We start from the raw sequence: 16,174 nt of genomic DNA on the forward strand, positions 1-16,174 counted from the left end.
ATGAGAGGTCAGGTATAGAGAAGCTCTAACCTTGTAATCAGCTAAAGGCTTATGTTTCATATTTCAGTTAAAAGTTAAGATGCAATTTCAGAATTATGACCAGAGATAGGGAAAAAAAAATTGTGGAAGTAACTGCCAGTCATCTTACCAAAGTTACCAGGATGTTCTGTTAGAAACAGGAGATGGACCTGCACGGATGCATTCCTGAAACATCAGCAATTCAATTTTCACAACAAGCAATAAGGCAGTGCAGAGGTCAAAATGGGATGGGGAGAAGGACAAACTTCAACAGAGCATACTCTTCCATTGGATGTAGCAAAACACAATACTGTGAATGTATGTGTTTCTTCCCTATTTGTTTAAGTGTCTTACCATGGTACTTTTCATTAGAAACATAATTCTCCTTTCCCCTGAATAGTTTTGCTAATTTTGGATGCAAACTCATGTTTTGCAAAATCTTCTTCTTGCCACGGAAGGGTGCTAAGGGAAAACAATTGGATTTCTCACCTCTGAGTATCCAGATTAAGTGATATTTATTAATTTCAGTATCTCTGGTTATCAGATCTGCCCACCTCTGCTTCCAACAGTACCTGTCAGAGCAGTTCTGTGACAGGGGCCTAAACCTTTGCAGTCAGTGCTCGTTGGTTCCTACTGCAGCAAGTGTTCCATTTCCTGATAACAATACCACAGGCAGCAGTTGGAATAATTTCCTAGAGAGAGGCAGATTTTTCTGCCTTTTCATTCCCATGCACAGATGGAGACAAGACAAGGCCTGCTTTAGCTTTTAAACATGACAGTGTAGCTAAAGTTGCTTTTCAGCTTAAATTCCCTCTATCTCCTCTACATGTTCTTCATATTCCAGCACTAAAGGGGCTCCAAGGGAGCTGGACAAGGACTTTGAACAAGGACGTGGAAGGACAGAACAAGGGGGAATGGCTTCACGCTGCCAGAGGGCAGGATTAGATGGGATACTGGGAAGGAATTGTTCCCTGGTGAGGCCCTGGCACAGGGTGCCCAGAGCAGCTGTGGCTGCCCCATCCCTGGAAGTGTCCAGGGCAAGGTTGGATGGGGTTTGGAGCAGCCTGGGATAGTGGAAGGTGTCCCTGTCTGTGGCAGGGGGTGGAACTAGATGATCTTTAAGGTTTCTTTCAACTCAAACCCTTCTGGGATTCTGCAGTTCTATGAAATCGATGTTACCATGTTTCTATATTACCCAGTAATATATTATGCACTAATAAAGCAATCATTCACAAAACACTCTTTAGTTTACTATGCCAAAAAGAAAAAAAAAAAAATCCATGACATGTATAATCTAGGAAAGATCTTGTTCCACTAACAACTTCCATAAACAGCCACATGTAATTTTTTCCAGAAATGAGTCAAAAGATCGCTTGCTAAGTCACTGGCTGGTACAAAATAGATGCCATTAGGTAAAACCCATTCCAGTGAGCTCCAAAAGGGCACAATGTTGAAGAGCATCGTGGGCTTTGCTTTGAAGATGTTCTTTCCCACACACCTGCTAGGCTGGTACAGCTGAATTTTCCCGTTCTTGTCAAATCTTTCCTGTTTAAAATGAGTAATAGTGCCAGATTTCTGAAGTAATACACCACTTAGTGTCGTACTCCCTGGTAAAGTTCCTCTATAACACTTTTATTTGCAAAGGTTACTATGACAGCTGCTTGGCTGAATTTATTTTCAAATTGGGCATTTATGTTCTTCCATAGCTATTTGAATTCTTCTTTTACTTCATGTGTTGAATCTAAAATAAAAATTTTATCAACTTTGGAATGTGATTCATTATTTAATTTATCAGGATCATTCTCCTGAATTGCTATAATTCACCTCATCTTTTGTAGGGTATATCCATCTTCTACCTTCAATCTTTAACTGACTGCAACTTTATTTGCTGCACCTTTTTCATCTTTTATTAATTGATTAAGCTGTGACAGCTCCTTTTGAAACACCAAGCAGAAAAGACAAAATGTTTTCATAGATTCTGAGGCCATCACAGTTCTCCAGCCTCCCATCCTGTGTGGGCTGGATCACAGACATTCACACAATCCACCTCAATTTTGAGTTATTGAGTCTGCAGCTCAGTCACTTGTGGTTGACTTGGAACATATCTTCTAGGAAGTTTTCCAATTTCAAAGACTTCAAGTGACAAAAATTATCCCACATCCCATGTGCAGTATCCAAATGTTAAATTGTTCTAACAGCTGAATTATGTGCAATCTTAAAAATTTACACCTCATTTCTGGTATAACTTTTTCAGCTTGGGTTTATAGACAGATGACCATTTTCTGCCTGTATCTTTCTTGTGATTAAAAGGACTTGTGGAACTGTGTATCTTCTCTGATTTATTTAATGGGCTTAAATGCAGGCTGAAAAAAGTGGTATGTAACTGCAATAGGATTTTTAAAGAGATAATTTAAGGGCTCACTGGACAGCTTTGAAGGCAGTTAGTGAACATGCAGCTGGGTTTTAAATATATATATATATATACATATATATACATATGTATGTGTGAGGGTTATGCAGTTATATATAGAGGCTACAGGCTACAGGTGTGGAGAAGGGACTAGATACCCAAGTAGGGAATTTCTGTAGGAAAATTTCTGTAGGAAATCTTCTATACCAACACAGCTGTTTAAAGGTTAGTGAGTCCAGGACATGATCAAGTTACTATCTCTGCTTCTTTCCTCTTCTTCTTCTTGTAGGCATCTTGGAAATTGGTCTCAGGTCCCATATGGGTAAGGTGAATACATGAGGTGTTTCTTAAACATAGAGGGAAGAGCAGGGTATGAGAACTACAGCCTGTGATGTTTCAGGGAATGAGGGAAATTACCAGACACTTCATGAAATGTCTTTTTTTTTTTTTTTTTTTTAGATTTTCCCTAGTAGCTTGGCAACATGTAATTCTCCAGTCTCCCAAACCCTGTCATCTAAGTTATGTTAGGATTCAAACAGCTAGCAGACTGTAAACAGGAGAGATTAGTCATCCTCAGATCCCCAGCATTACCATTTTGGAAAGAGGGAGAGTGGTTCCTGTACGACCCTGCGCTGTTTACATTGGGGTAGCAGCAGGGAAGAACATGGGTAAGTCAGATATAAATGGCACTTCAGAAAAAAACTGGAAACATTTGCCAGCACTGTAACCTACTACGTAATAGCTCCTGAGTGGTGCTCAGCACTGTCTCACAGATGCCCTTCAGTAGGATGAACCCGAGCATCACAGTCTAGTGAGCGGGAGACAGTCTGCTGCTCTGTTTGAGCTGAATTCCCTCCTCACCATGGTGACCAAGAGAGTTATGTCTGATCTGCTATTCTGGCAAGGTCCTCCATCATTTCTCTGTCTTCTCAGCGCAAGCCTCCTCATCGGCGTTTTCCAAGAAACCTCAATCACTCTACCTGACAGAGCCGGACTTCCTTCCAGCAAATGAACACAAGGGCCCAACACTGTCTTTGGGAAAATATGTTCTTCCCTCCTGGAAGGACTCCAAAGGGCAGGCTATCCCAGAAAACCTCCTTGAGGACCTGACAGTAGCTGCCCCAAGGTTGTGTTTCAGTTTGTGCAGATAAACAGTAAAACAGAGTAGGAGAATGGGATGGGTAAAGGTGGGGCCTTGCAGTGCCTAAAGTGGACATACAAGAAGGATGGGAGCAGATATTTTAGCAGGTATTTGTCTGTTACTACAGACAAAGGGATAATGGCTTTAAATTAAAGGAGGGTAGATTTAGGCTAGATATGAAGAAGAAATTAATGGCTGTGAATGAGGTGAGGCCCTGGCACAGGCTGCCCAGAGAAGCTGTGGATGTGCCATCTCTAAAAGTGCTCAAGGACAGATTGGATCATGTTTGGAGCAACCTGGGATAGTGGCAGGTGTCCCTGCCCATGGCAGGGGTTGGACTAGATGGCCTTCAAGGGTGCCTTCCAACCCAAACCATTCTAAGTCTCTCTGGTGCCATTTCATTCTGCACAGGAGCACTGACTGTACAAACACACAGCAGGTCATCCTGAGGTTCCCAGCTCCAGCTCTGGGATTGTAAATCGGAGTGATGTTACCTTTAGCTGAGACAACCTGGTCTCAGAGGTGCCGTAAGAGTCATCCAAGCCCTGTGCTATTGTTCCTGCTGCTGTGTTTTGTCTGGGCAGCCCCAACTCTTATAAACAGGAAACCGGAGACTTCAGATGATTTCTCCGCCTGAATAGAGATTGGTACAAGTATTTGAGATTGCTGCCCTTCTTCCAAACAAAACTCATTTATATGAATATTCATAGGCAATTAAACTGTCGTGACTACTTAAGGAAATGCCTGGACTTACATATAGATTAATGTGCATGTGTTTAGGCTACAGGTCTTGCTTCACGACCTACAGATATCAATCTATTGTTCTGTCCTTAAGCTGCCAGCAGGCATGTTTTTCTCCTGAAATTCTTCTCCCATAAATACCAAATAAAACTATAGTTTGTGCAATAGTCCCAGAGATATCGGTTGACCCAGACTGTATTTGTTTGCATGAGACATCTTTACAGCACTCTGGGGAAAAACCAGAGTTTCAAAACCAGAGCATCGATCCTCAGACAAATCTGCTGAACCATGGAGCAGTATTTCCTGACTTCCAGGTATTTCTTTTGGAGTAGACACAGTAACACTTGTACATCATTCTGAGTCACTCCTTGTGCATATGTGCACATTACATCCATTTTCTTCCGCGCTGACAGGGCATTGCCAAACGATTTAGTTTAGATAGAGCCGGCTCTTCAGCATAATTTTTCACACACACATTTTAGCGCCCTGAAAGCTGAATTCTGATTTACAACCTTTTCGGAATTTGTTTTTCACCGTGGTTTATGCCAAAGATGTTTTATTCATATAAAACAAATGCCTGACATTTGTTTCATTAAGATATTAAACTTGCACTCCGTTTGCTCTCCTGGAAGACACCAGCCATATAAAGGATTGCCAGGCCATGCTCTGGCGTGGGCACGGTTGAGGGACTCAGAAAATGGCATGTGAGCTCATCTTTTGCAGCTCTAACTAGGCAAGCCTTGTTCAGAGCCCTGATTCAGTGGCTATTAAATAAACCAGAAAAGCACCCAACCCCACCCTTTGCAGCTGGAGCTTTGTCTGAATGTGATAAGAGATCATTAATTTTCAATTTGACCTCAGACTATAACATTCAAGTGGCCTCTTTGTTCTCATAGTGATGTTACAGGCAAGGTCTGAGTCAAGGGAACAGGAAAGGAAATATTAAAATAGTCCTAAAAACCTTTTTACTCTTGTGATCTTGCTCCTCCTAACTTAAACCGAGCACACCTTATCCATTGGACCATCACGGCCCCACGACATGGACTTCCTCTTGGTGCTTCTTTCCCAGAACAAACAACCCTGGTCAGCCAAGGTGAGCAGTTGTGCAATGGTAATAAGGGATATTGAAACTCTGCTGCGAAAACATGTTGTGAACAAATCACTGGGGCAAAGTTTATTTATACCAAATGTCTGCGTGTAGCATTTATAACAATCCAAAGTCAGAATAAAAGCTGAAATTCACTGATTAAAGTGCTCGCTGTGAATAGCTCGTACAGCTCTGAATTCAAAGACAGAGTTGAAGAAGTTGTTATTACACTCCACTGCAAAAAGAGCTATTGTGAACCTATGGGCACATCAACAGCTGTCTATGGAAAATTATTATTATTAGAGAATAGAGAATGTCCTATTTTTAACAGATAATCCCAGAATCTGGGTTGAATTAGAATGAAGGAGAGCCCATCTTCCACATCCTTTTTCATTCAGGCATTTGGCAAGCTGAGACTTTACACAATGTAATTTAGGATGTTTAAATTGCTGTTTGTTACTGGCGGTTTCTCATTGCAATACCTCAAATACTTCAGGAGGGGACGTAAGGCTTGGGTCCTTCTGTAGATACACAACTGCTTCCTATGGCTCTTAGGTGCTTTAGGCTGCTTGGTTCGGGTTCACAGGGTTGGAACAAGGTTGTTTTAGGATTGGTTTAATGTGTTTTTTCTGCTTTCAAGTAAATCCAGTTTTCCATCGACTAACTCATGATTTGTACTGAAACAAACCTTTAAATGAAACAAACCTTTAAATCCTAAGATTCCTCTCCCTCTGACAGAATTAACAGGCCTGGATGGCACCACAAGTTGGACTGGCAATCATTAGAGACTTCATTTTCTCTTCTCTGTGCATGCTCTGGGGGAAGAAATCCTGTTGGGAGATTGTCCTATCAAGTATAAGGGAAAGAGATGTGCAACACCTTGATTGTGTCTCCAGAAACCTTCACAACAGCCTGAGATCTGCTCAGAAGCCTTTGGAGCTACATGGGCAGAAATAAATTTTATATGTCAAGTAACTGACCTCAAGGAATATCTTCCTTTATAGATCTGAACTATTTTATGCAAGTTTAAGGGTACTGGAAAGCGAGGGATGATGGCTTAACTTAGTTCAAATGTTTGGTGGCTTCCAGTCAGAGTCAAGCACAAAAACTGCTGGGTTTTTTGTTTGGGTTTTTGGATGATGCCTTTAGGCTTGTAGGTATACGTAGCCTGTGGAAAAAAAAAAAAAACAAAAACCAGCGTGGGTTTGACAAAATTTCAGCTTCCTGATAATATGAGCTCAGACAATCAGGGAAAACAAGTAATATTATCTGGGTTCCACCACATTATGTGACCTATGTGAACAACTCAGGCAGAAACTGAGACCTGATAACACTTAGGATAAATATCCTTATGGGGAAAAAAAATGTTGTGAAATACTTTCACAGACAAATGGTGATCTTGAGCAATTTTCTCCTGGTCAGTGGGCAATGCTGAAACTTGAGCCCAGCACTGATTTTAAATATTTTTGCTCTCTTCAGCTCTGGTATTAATCTGCAGGGCTCCACTCTGTTCTGGAGTGATTATCAATGAGCTGATGGATTTAACTGCAAATATTGGGAAGAGTTCTTCCAGATCTGCACTTTGTATTGCAGTTACTAATATTTTTTTATTGTTTTTTTTACCCAAACTTAAGCTATTTGAATGTCATATTAATTAAACAAATTCAGAATGGGTTAATTCAACAACTGGAAGGCTTATATTTCTCACCGTTCAGTAATACTACCCAAGTGTCAGCTCTTAGTTTGAAAAATTCCTCTGAACTAGTAAACCAGAGAATAATAAAGATACTATAATTTTCTTTCACTAAAATAAACAATATTTTCCTAGTTAATTGTTTACATGTCTTACTCCTGTCACTTCTTTCCTTTCATCCTTATTTTTCTTGTTTTCCTTTATTCACATTTCATCTCTTGAACTCCTTATCTCTCTAATCCCTTATCCTTTATGTTTTTGTTTTATCTCTCATTCCACCACTTTATTCCCTGTTTCCTAAGCCTATCTCCCTTTCCATGCTAGGCTCCCCAGGCTTTAAATGCCCTCTGAACCCTTTTTCCCTTTCCCCCAGTTCTCTACCTTTCTCTTCTCTTTCATTTTTCCTTACAGCAATCTCTGCAGAACAATACTAGAAGTTGAGCTGGCAAGCTGACAAAAAAGAACAGTTGGAAAGAAAAGTTTACTCAAAGACAGGCACACTTTTTTAAGGAAAAAAAAAAAGACATAGGAAGGTGTTGCCAAATCATCTGCTTTTTCAGATGTGAAACTTTTAGCAAAGCTCTCTGCAGCACTGATGTGAGGGAAGGAGCAGGAAACACTATCAGGTTGCCAGATGACTTGAGGATGGTGAGGTGGGATTCTTAAGTGCACGTGATAGCAGTAATTCAGGATATTATTCCACATGTAAAAATAGCTATGCAAAATTAACACAAAGGCTTTGGTATAAAAAGATAAAAGCCAGGAAACTCAGAGGCTGTGCAGCTCTTTTTATCTCGTTTCATTTTGGTTAGGGGATTGTGGGGAAACAGCAGAAGAGATAGAGTGTTTACATTGCAGCATCTGGGCCAAGGTGTAGTCATGACAAAAGGTTACTGCACTCCTGCTTGGCAAATGGGTGGGAAGAGGACTTGGGTGTAAAGGTGATGATCTCAGGCTGGGAGCACATGGGCAGAGAGGGGAAAGGTGAAAGGCAAAGCTGGAATAAGTCATGCAGCAGAGTGTAGGCACCCACAAATCACATGGTGGGTCTACCAACGAGAGAAAATTCCAGTTGTGACTTGCAAAGGGGTGTGGTTTTTACTGGGGGTAGAGTAAACCACTTCAGGCTTTGCCTTATAGAGTCTCAGCTTTCCAAAAGCTTCAAGAAATGTTCTTTCCCTGAAGCCTGAGCGGCTTCAGTTGGCAAATCTCTATTAGATTGCATTGGCTTACCCTGAATTTGAATTTCTCTCCTGGAAATAACATGGCCATGCGAAGAGAGCTGTAGATAGGATTTCTCTTCCCATCCCCACCATCCGAGCTGATGACCCTGGGCCTTGACTCGCATTCCTAATAGGATAGGCCTTCCTTTGTAAGGATTCTTTAGCACCTGTAGGTTACGTGTTCAATTAGCATCTATATCCTGAACCGAGCTGAGTTGCACAAGCTTTGAAAAAAGTAACAACCAAATGGCTAATTAGGTCAAATTTGGGGCGTATCAAACTTGACAGTGTCTGGCTTACATCACAGTGGATTTACATAATGGAACTTAACGGTGCTGAAGAGTCTGTTGTGTCTACTCTGATTACTCTATGGAAGCTTTTTTCTGTGATTTTCTTTAAAACATAAAATTTTCACTCAGAAGAATATCTTCTTGATAACTTTACTGTGTGGCTTGTATAGAGCAGGGCTTATACTGCTCATTACCTGGGCTACTAACACAATAGTGTTACAATCAGTTATCTTATTTTTCAGAACTCAGTAATCAACGTCAGCAACCAATTGTTTAGCAAATTTCCTTTTAAGAACCAAAGCTATTTTTCAACTGTTTGTTCAACTACAAAAGCCTGGGAGAGATGGCAAAACCCATGAGGACTCAAGGTAAATGCCTTTGTTTGTCTTTTCCAGAGATACTACCTACCAATGAGCAATAATTAAAAAAAAGCAAACAAACCAACAAAATCTTAAGTTAATAAAGTTTTATATTCTTACTGTGGCCTCCTCTGTCTTCTAGCAGCCCATCCTGTACATCAAAGGTCAGAAAGAACACAATGAGTCACTATCAAAACCCAAAGAATGCTTCGTGAACAATTACTATACATAAATTGCAGCCTGGTATTTCATTTCTGTGCCAGCTCACAGTAATACAGCCCATTTCCTCTTCATTTTTTTTTCCCTGCAGCTTTTGTCCATAATAGCAAACAGCTTTGTTAATCTGCTCACAGAGCTTGACTTTGTTTTTTTTTTTTTGGGGTGTACTTATACCATTGCCTTTTTGAGTAGTGGGCAGCAGTGGTATGAAATGTCTTGCTCCAGCTCTTTAGGCTACACTTCTTCGGTGTCAGAGTCCCCAACAGCTCTATAGGACTGCCAGACTTTGTAGCCAAAAAAATCATTAGGAATACTGAAAGAGTCCTCTTTGAAACCCAGAATCAAAGTTTCCCCCAGAGAAGAATCAGCTGCACATTAGCTCATTCCTAGCAGAGCAAGTGAGCCCCATGCAGCTCTGAAACCTGTGCTGATCCCTCAACACACCCACCGTCTGCAGGACCAGCCCTGGGATCCATTCACCCAGTTCAGCAAACACGGGACCTTATACACTTTTATTACATGTGCATGTGGGACAAAACAGGCCTCTTTGGAGCCAAAAGTATCTCAGTGATCATCACCCTTGGTATTTCATCCTGCAATCCCCAGTTTTCCCACTTTTGGCAATACCTTGTGTCCATGACTCTTGCTGCAATCCCCTCAAAGAGAAGCAGAGACATTCCCTTGTATAGTACAACATCCAAGAAATAAAAAGTCTTAAAATTTTGCTGAACAAGTATCATGAAGACAAATAAAGGAGAATTGTTTTTCAGAAGGTAGGATTTATGTGTGTGTGCAATTAAATAATGAATGCAAACCCAGATTTACAACATCTTCATGTTATTACCTACACACTCAAATTCACTGGTCAGTTTTAAGTAGTCTGCTGGTTAATTTATTGCCTCTAATGAGCAATAATAGGGACTAGAAAGTTGTGATGACAAGCAGCAACAACTGGCATTCTCTCAACAATTCCACACTAAGAAAAGAGGGAAGTAAGATAATATCAGCCAGCTTCCTTCTGAAGAAGTTTGGTTAAGTCAGAATTCTTCATTTTAGAAAATTACAAAGCAAAACTACTTCAGACTACTATTCTACCTAGCATGGGAGGAAGATAGCAGATATTTTTAATGTTCCTAAAATAATCACATCCTATTGTACCCAGCTCTAGTAAAAGGTAGACTGAAGTAAAACATTGCTTTTTTTTTGCCTGCTGAATTGTGAGAAATGTTCAAGGACCCTTTGCTTCAGTTCATAATAACAGAAGTAATCAGATGTGTTTGAGGGATGTATTCATGGCCATACACTGAACCACAGGACTCAGTCAGGTCCAAGGCTTTGATTTGTCTTCAAAAATATTCACATCAACTACTGACATGAAGGTGACTCCAAGAAGGGTTTGTGACTGTGCTTGCAATACACTTGACAAGTTTGGAGCCTAAATTTTAATTATTTACTCTGTTATTAACCCATGCAGTTTCCTGTTTTCAGTCTCTCAAAAGGAGGTGGTAACACTTACATATCTTTGGGGATTAAGACCTAATCCTGTAGGGGCTCCAGGCTGGCAGCATTTTATCCTTATAAAAAACACCACTACAGCAATTGTGAATAGACATAAGTACCAACAGGTTCTCCCAAGACTGGGATATATTGTTAAAATGCTATTCTGGGGCAAGAGTATTTTTGTAGAATCATAGAATGGTTTCAGTCAGAAGGGACCTTAAAGACCATCTCCTTCCAATCCCCCTGCCATGGGCAGGGACACCTTCCACTAGACCAGGTTGTTCCAAGCCTCATTATCATGAAAATCTTATGAGTTATTAATTATTTATAAAAATGGAGTGTATTTAGCAACTTTGAGTGAAAGCTGCTACAGCAGGCTAATTCATACATCTATTTTGAGCTGAATTTCAGCAAAGCATTTGTAGTTTTTGTACATTCTTGGTTGATTAATTCTGAAAACTTGCATGTACACATATAATCTCCATTTTTGCATATGCTTATACCTATCTGCAAAGTACAAGTGGCATAAGCGCTGTGGAATTTGCATACATCCAAACAGAAGACTCAGTTCTGCAGGAGAACTTTTAGAATCATGACCCCTTCTAAGCTATACCAGTAAAATATAGAAAACTTGCTGTCACTTATGATGTAGAGCAAAATGAAAGTAGAGATGATGAAAGTGCTTGCTTGTGAATGAGAGAACAATACATTCTTCAGTCCTTCCCTGCAAAGAAAATATTTCTGCTTTTTTTTTGTTTTAATTTTCTTTCTTCTCTCACACTAACTGAATGTGGGTGGAAAACAGTAGAAAAAGAAAGGGTCATGTTTGCTCCTCAAAATTTGAAGATGGTGTTTTTTTCCTTTGCCACAGATGCTCCGTGCTCATCAGTTGCCGTGTACTTCTGAGAGAGAAAAGAGAGAGAGAAATTGCCAATAACATTGGTAACCTTAAGTGTAGGCATGCATAAAAATTTGCTGAAAATTGGGTTGTGGTGCATGTTCTTATTTTAGATTTGCCCTTGTTAACGTCTTTTTAATAAACAGGTGCATACACTTCCCCAAGCTGTCACTGTTGTTTATCCAGTCTGCACACTTTAGAAATCTACTAATGGAATAGACCCAATCATCTTAAGGATCTGTGCTTTAATAAGCTACAGTCTCAAAGTTTTCAGGAAAATACTTTCTGGCACTACAGTTCTGCTGGATACAAGCTTCACAAGGTTTGCTTTTCAAGATTTAAAAAAAAAAAAGCGACACAATTTCACTTCTAAGTTCAGCACAATGTAATAGAGAGTTTGGCACATGCTTGACTTTAAGATTAGCAACAAAGTGGGATGGATAGAGGGAAGGGAAAATAAAAAAGGTGTAAGAAAGGTGGAGTGTCTCCAGAAAAGGAGAGAGCTGGGTTGTTCTTCCTGGAGAAGAAAAGGCTCCAAGGAGACCTTACAGCACCTTCCAGTGCCTAAAGGGACTCCAGGAGAGCTGGAGAGGGAGTTTGGACGAGGGCCTGGAATGACAGAACAAGGTGGAAGAGTTCTAAACTGAAAGAGGTTAAGTTTAGATTGGATATTAAGAAGAAATTACTGCCTGTGAGGGTGGGGAGGCTCTGGCACAGATTGCCCAGAGAAGCTGTGGCTGCCCCATCCCTGAAAGTGTCCAAGACCAGCCCTGGATGGGGCTTGGAGCAGCTTAGTCTAGTGGAGAGTGTCCCCTGGCCATCACAGGGGGTGTTGGAACTGGATGGTCTCTAAGGTCCGTTCCAGCCCAAGCCATTCTATGATTCTGGATCCTGTTAAGGGAACCAAACTCTGCATTGCAGGTCTCAGCCTAAAGGAGCACAAACACCCTTTATTAAATCCATCCTATGGTCCTTTGAGAAGAGAAACTGATCGTTACAATCAACGTATTAGAGATATTTTTTATTATAACTACTTTGCTATTGAAATAGTTAAATAAGCTAAAGGTATATAATTAACTGCAGTTGCATCTCACGAGTTTTAGATTGCATTGCTGGAGATCAGTATTGTCCAGTTGTAGGTGGAACAGTAATTGCTGGAATTTCTTCTAAGTAATACCATGGGAAGAGTTTCTGCTTTTAATTCTTTGCTGAAGGTGTCGGTCTGATAGTCCTGGAGATTGTAATCTTTAATATTTATTTCAGAGAATTACAGAGTGGGTCAGGCTGCAAGGGACCACGGTGGGTCATCTGGTCCAACCTCCCTGCTCAAGCAGGGTGATTCCAGAGCAATGGCACAGGATTGCATCCAGATGGTTCTGGGATATCTCCAGTGAGGGAGACTCCACATCCTCTCTGATTTCTGTTCCAGTGCTTGGTCACTGCACAGGGAAGAAGTTCTTCCTCATATTCAGGTAGAACTTCCTGGGCATCACTTCCTGCTCCACATGCCTGGTCCATGCTCTGACCCCTTCCTGCAGACACTGACAGACATTGTTGAGGTCCCCTCTCAGCCATCTCTTCTCCAGGCTGAACAGCTCCAGCTCCCTCAGTCTTTCCTTGTAACAGAGATGTTCCAGCCCCTCAATCGTGTTTGTATCCTCCGCTGGACCCACTCTAGGAGCTCCATGTACTGAGGATCTCCAGAGGTTAGGGGAATGAAAGCGGCAAAAGAAACTTTCACTGTCTCACTGAAGTTACTTGGAACTGGATGATCTTTAAGGTCCTTTCCGACTCAAACTCTTCCATGATTCTATGATATGTAAACCCGAAGTTACCTCTGTTGCTATATCAGAAAAGGAAAATTTCCAGCTATCACCAACTTGGTTTGCAGTAAAGTCTATGGCCTACATGTGAGAAGTCAAATAACCCCATACTTACAAGCAGCTCCTAAAGGGCTCTTTTAACCTAGAACTTCACATGACTTCATGTGATACGGGTTTCACAATGCCTCATTAGGTGAAGAACGCCTGAGCAGCCTCTGTGCTGGTCTGAGTCACGGTGGTCCACAAGGAACTCTACTCACAGACTTCACTGCTAGCATTATTCCTTCTGGGAAAAAGGCAAAAAAAGAAAAACATTTTACAGCAGCAAGCCTGGGTGCAGATTGAGTGATTTGCCATGAAAAAAGTTGGAGGGGCTCATTAGAGGCAAAGTTATTAGGCCAAGCAAACAGTTAATCCCTGTCACACAGAGGTAACAGAGTTGCCAGCCTTGAACTCTAAATTAAAGGCACTTTCTGAGCACCAGAGAAGTGACTCTTTTTTGCAGCTTCCTCAGTACCATCCGTCTACCATAATGCTGTGGTGTTTTTCTTTCTTTAAATTCTGGGCTCCAACTAATTACTGGCAGGAAGTGCCTATTTTTATGCCATTAGTATGCAAATGAGTGAGAAGTAGAAAAATATTCTAAAGGAACTGTTACAATATCTGTCCACAGATTACTGGCCAATTAGAACATGGGATTAGGGCTGCGGGACCCCAAAAGAGTATGGCCAAAGTCTTTCTGCTTGGGTGCCTCAAGTGTAGTTTCAATGGGAACTGTATATACACGGTTCTTTTCCTCAAAAAAAAGGGAAAAAAAAGTTCAAGCCTAAATTGCCTGCTTACAAATGAGCACTTCTACACTTGGAAAATAAATGCCTTCACTTCCTTGCCTCAATTTTTCTATCCATAAATTGGGGATGAAACATCCTGCTTGTCTGTGTTCCAGCACATGCCAGGGGCAAATTATTCAGCTGGACTGGAGGCCTCCTCATCTGTCACCCTGTCTGAAAGACACAACCTTATAAAATTATTTATAATGTGCATGATAAATATTAAAAGATTTTCGGGTCTTACCACTTCTGCCTAGGTAAAACCCATGAAGAACTGTGCTTTGTGATGTTTTCACGTTTCCATAACTTGGCAGAGTCAGGAATTTAGAGGTGCAGGACAGTGGAAAGCTATTGGAAAACAACTTTCCTAGGATTTTTGAACCTAAAAACTTGTGAAACAAAACACTGCATTATCCTAAGGGTATTTCTCATGCAAATCAGCCTTCTCGTCACTCTTTCACAATCACTGATTAGCCAGAGTAGGAAAAAAAATACATAATCCTCAAGTTACTGGTGTTGATGCTTCTCACAGCTGTACTCTTTGGAAATTCTGCTTCGTCACTCCATTAGGTGTTACTCATTTTGACTTCCTATTAAAAAAAAAAAAAAAAGTTTCTGTCTACATACCAGAGATAACACCACGCTAAACTGAGTCAGTGTGACAAAACACTTCTCCCCTAAAATAGTTTTGCTGGAAGCTTTGTTACTCGCTGTGGTGAAAAAGAGGGTTGATACACCTGCCTGTAACAATTACACCTTCAAAGGAGGCCACGAAGGAGTTGATCAGAGGGATGGAGCACCTCTCCAGCAAGATAAGGCTGAGAGAACCGGGGTCCTTCGGCCTGAAAAAGAGAAGGCTTTGAGGTAGTTTTCGTTGTGACCCTCCAGCGTCTGAAGGGAACTTACAGGAAAAATGTGACAAGATAACTTACAAGACCATGTCATGACAGGATAAGGGGGGATGGGTTCAAATTCAAAGAGAGCAGGTTTAGATTCGATATTAGGAAAAAATTCTTTACTGGGAAGGTGGTGAGGCACTGGAACAAGTTGCCCAGGGAAGTTGTGTCTGCCCCATCCCTAGAAGTGGTCAAGGCCGGGCTAGATGGTGCTTGGAGCAACCTGGTCTAGTGGAAGGTGTTCCTGGCCATGGCAGGGGTTGGACCGAGGTGGTCCTTAAGGTCCCTCCCAACACAAACCATTTTACGAATCTATTGTAATGATTCTATGATAACACCTGCTCAGCCTCTCTCAGGAGCTGCACCACCTGAAAAGGCTTGAGATAGGGAAAAAAACACACACCTCCTAATCATATCTAACTGGCAACCGCCCTGATTGTCACTCCTTTCAGCTGCTTCTCACAGAAAACCATCTTCTTTCTAATTGCTTTTATTTAGCCCACCTGGTGCACAACTCCTTGTTATATATTCTTCCCACCCCTCCCTACTCCCAAAACTCTTGCAAAGGGGCTCATCGCTTTCTTCGCACGGTCTGGTTCCCGCCCCATCACTTCGCTCGGGGTTCCTTCTCCCCGTGCCCCGCAGCGGCAGCCGGGCTGTCCCTGGCGGAGCCCCCGGGGCCCGTCCCGCTGTCCCCGCGGGCAGGGAGGGTCCCCGGGCGGCGGGGCGGAAGGGGGGGCCGGCGCTGAGCTGAGGGAGGGGCCGGGACGCCGGCGCGTCGGTGCCGACGGTCTCCAGGAGGGAGTGAGGAGGAGGTGAGCGCCCTCGGGGTGGGGTGAGGAGCGGGGCCGCCCGCGCCAGCCGGGAGGGAGGGAAGGGGTCAGCGGGGCGGGCACTCGGCGGCAGGACCGGCGGCGGAGAGGGGGCTCCGGGCGAGCTCCGCCGCGCTGGGCGAGGCGAGCTAGAGGAGCCGGCTCCGCCCGCCGCGGCTCCCGGCACCTGCGGCCGCGCCGAGCCCGGGCCCGCGGCTGGGCGGGGGAACCCGG

At 42.3% G+C, this 16,174-nt stretch overlaps 1 protein-coding gene across 9 annotated transcripts in view; it reads left to right on the forward strand.

The window, feature by feature from the left end:
• Nucleotides 1-15,849: 15,849 nt before the first annotated feature.
• Nucleotides 15,850-16,174, forward strand: part of GTDC1 (glycosyltransferase like domain containing 1) — a 201,022-nt gene continuing 200,697 nt past the window's right edge. For 7 of the 9 annotated variants that reach the window (XR_006018285.1, XR_006018284.1, XM_042041577.1 and 4 more), the window contains exon 1: nt 15,851-15,943. The gene's annotated coding sequence lies outside the window, so the exon portion shown is untranslated. Of the gene's footprint in view, nt 15,944-16,174 lie in introns of all 9 variants that reach the window. The other 2 variants (XM_042041591.1, XM_042041579.1) reach the window with 2 other exon arrangements.

The sequence above is a fragment of the Corvus kubaryi genome, unplaced genomic scaffold (genome assembly GCF_017639235.1).
Source record: "Corvus kubaryi isolate FWS band 111438036 unplaced genomic scaffold, C.kubaryi_AGA036_p1.0 37396, whole genome shotgun sequence".
Taxonomy (NCBI): Eukaryota; Metazoa; Chordata; class Aves; order Passeriformes; family Corvidae; genus Corvus; species Corvus kubaryi.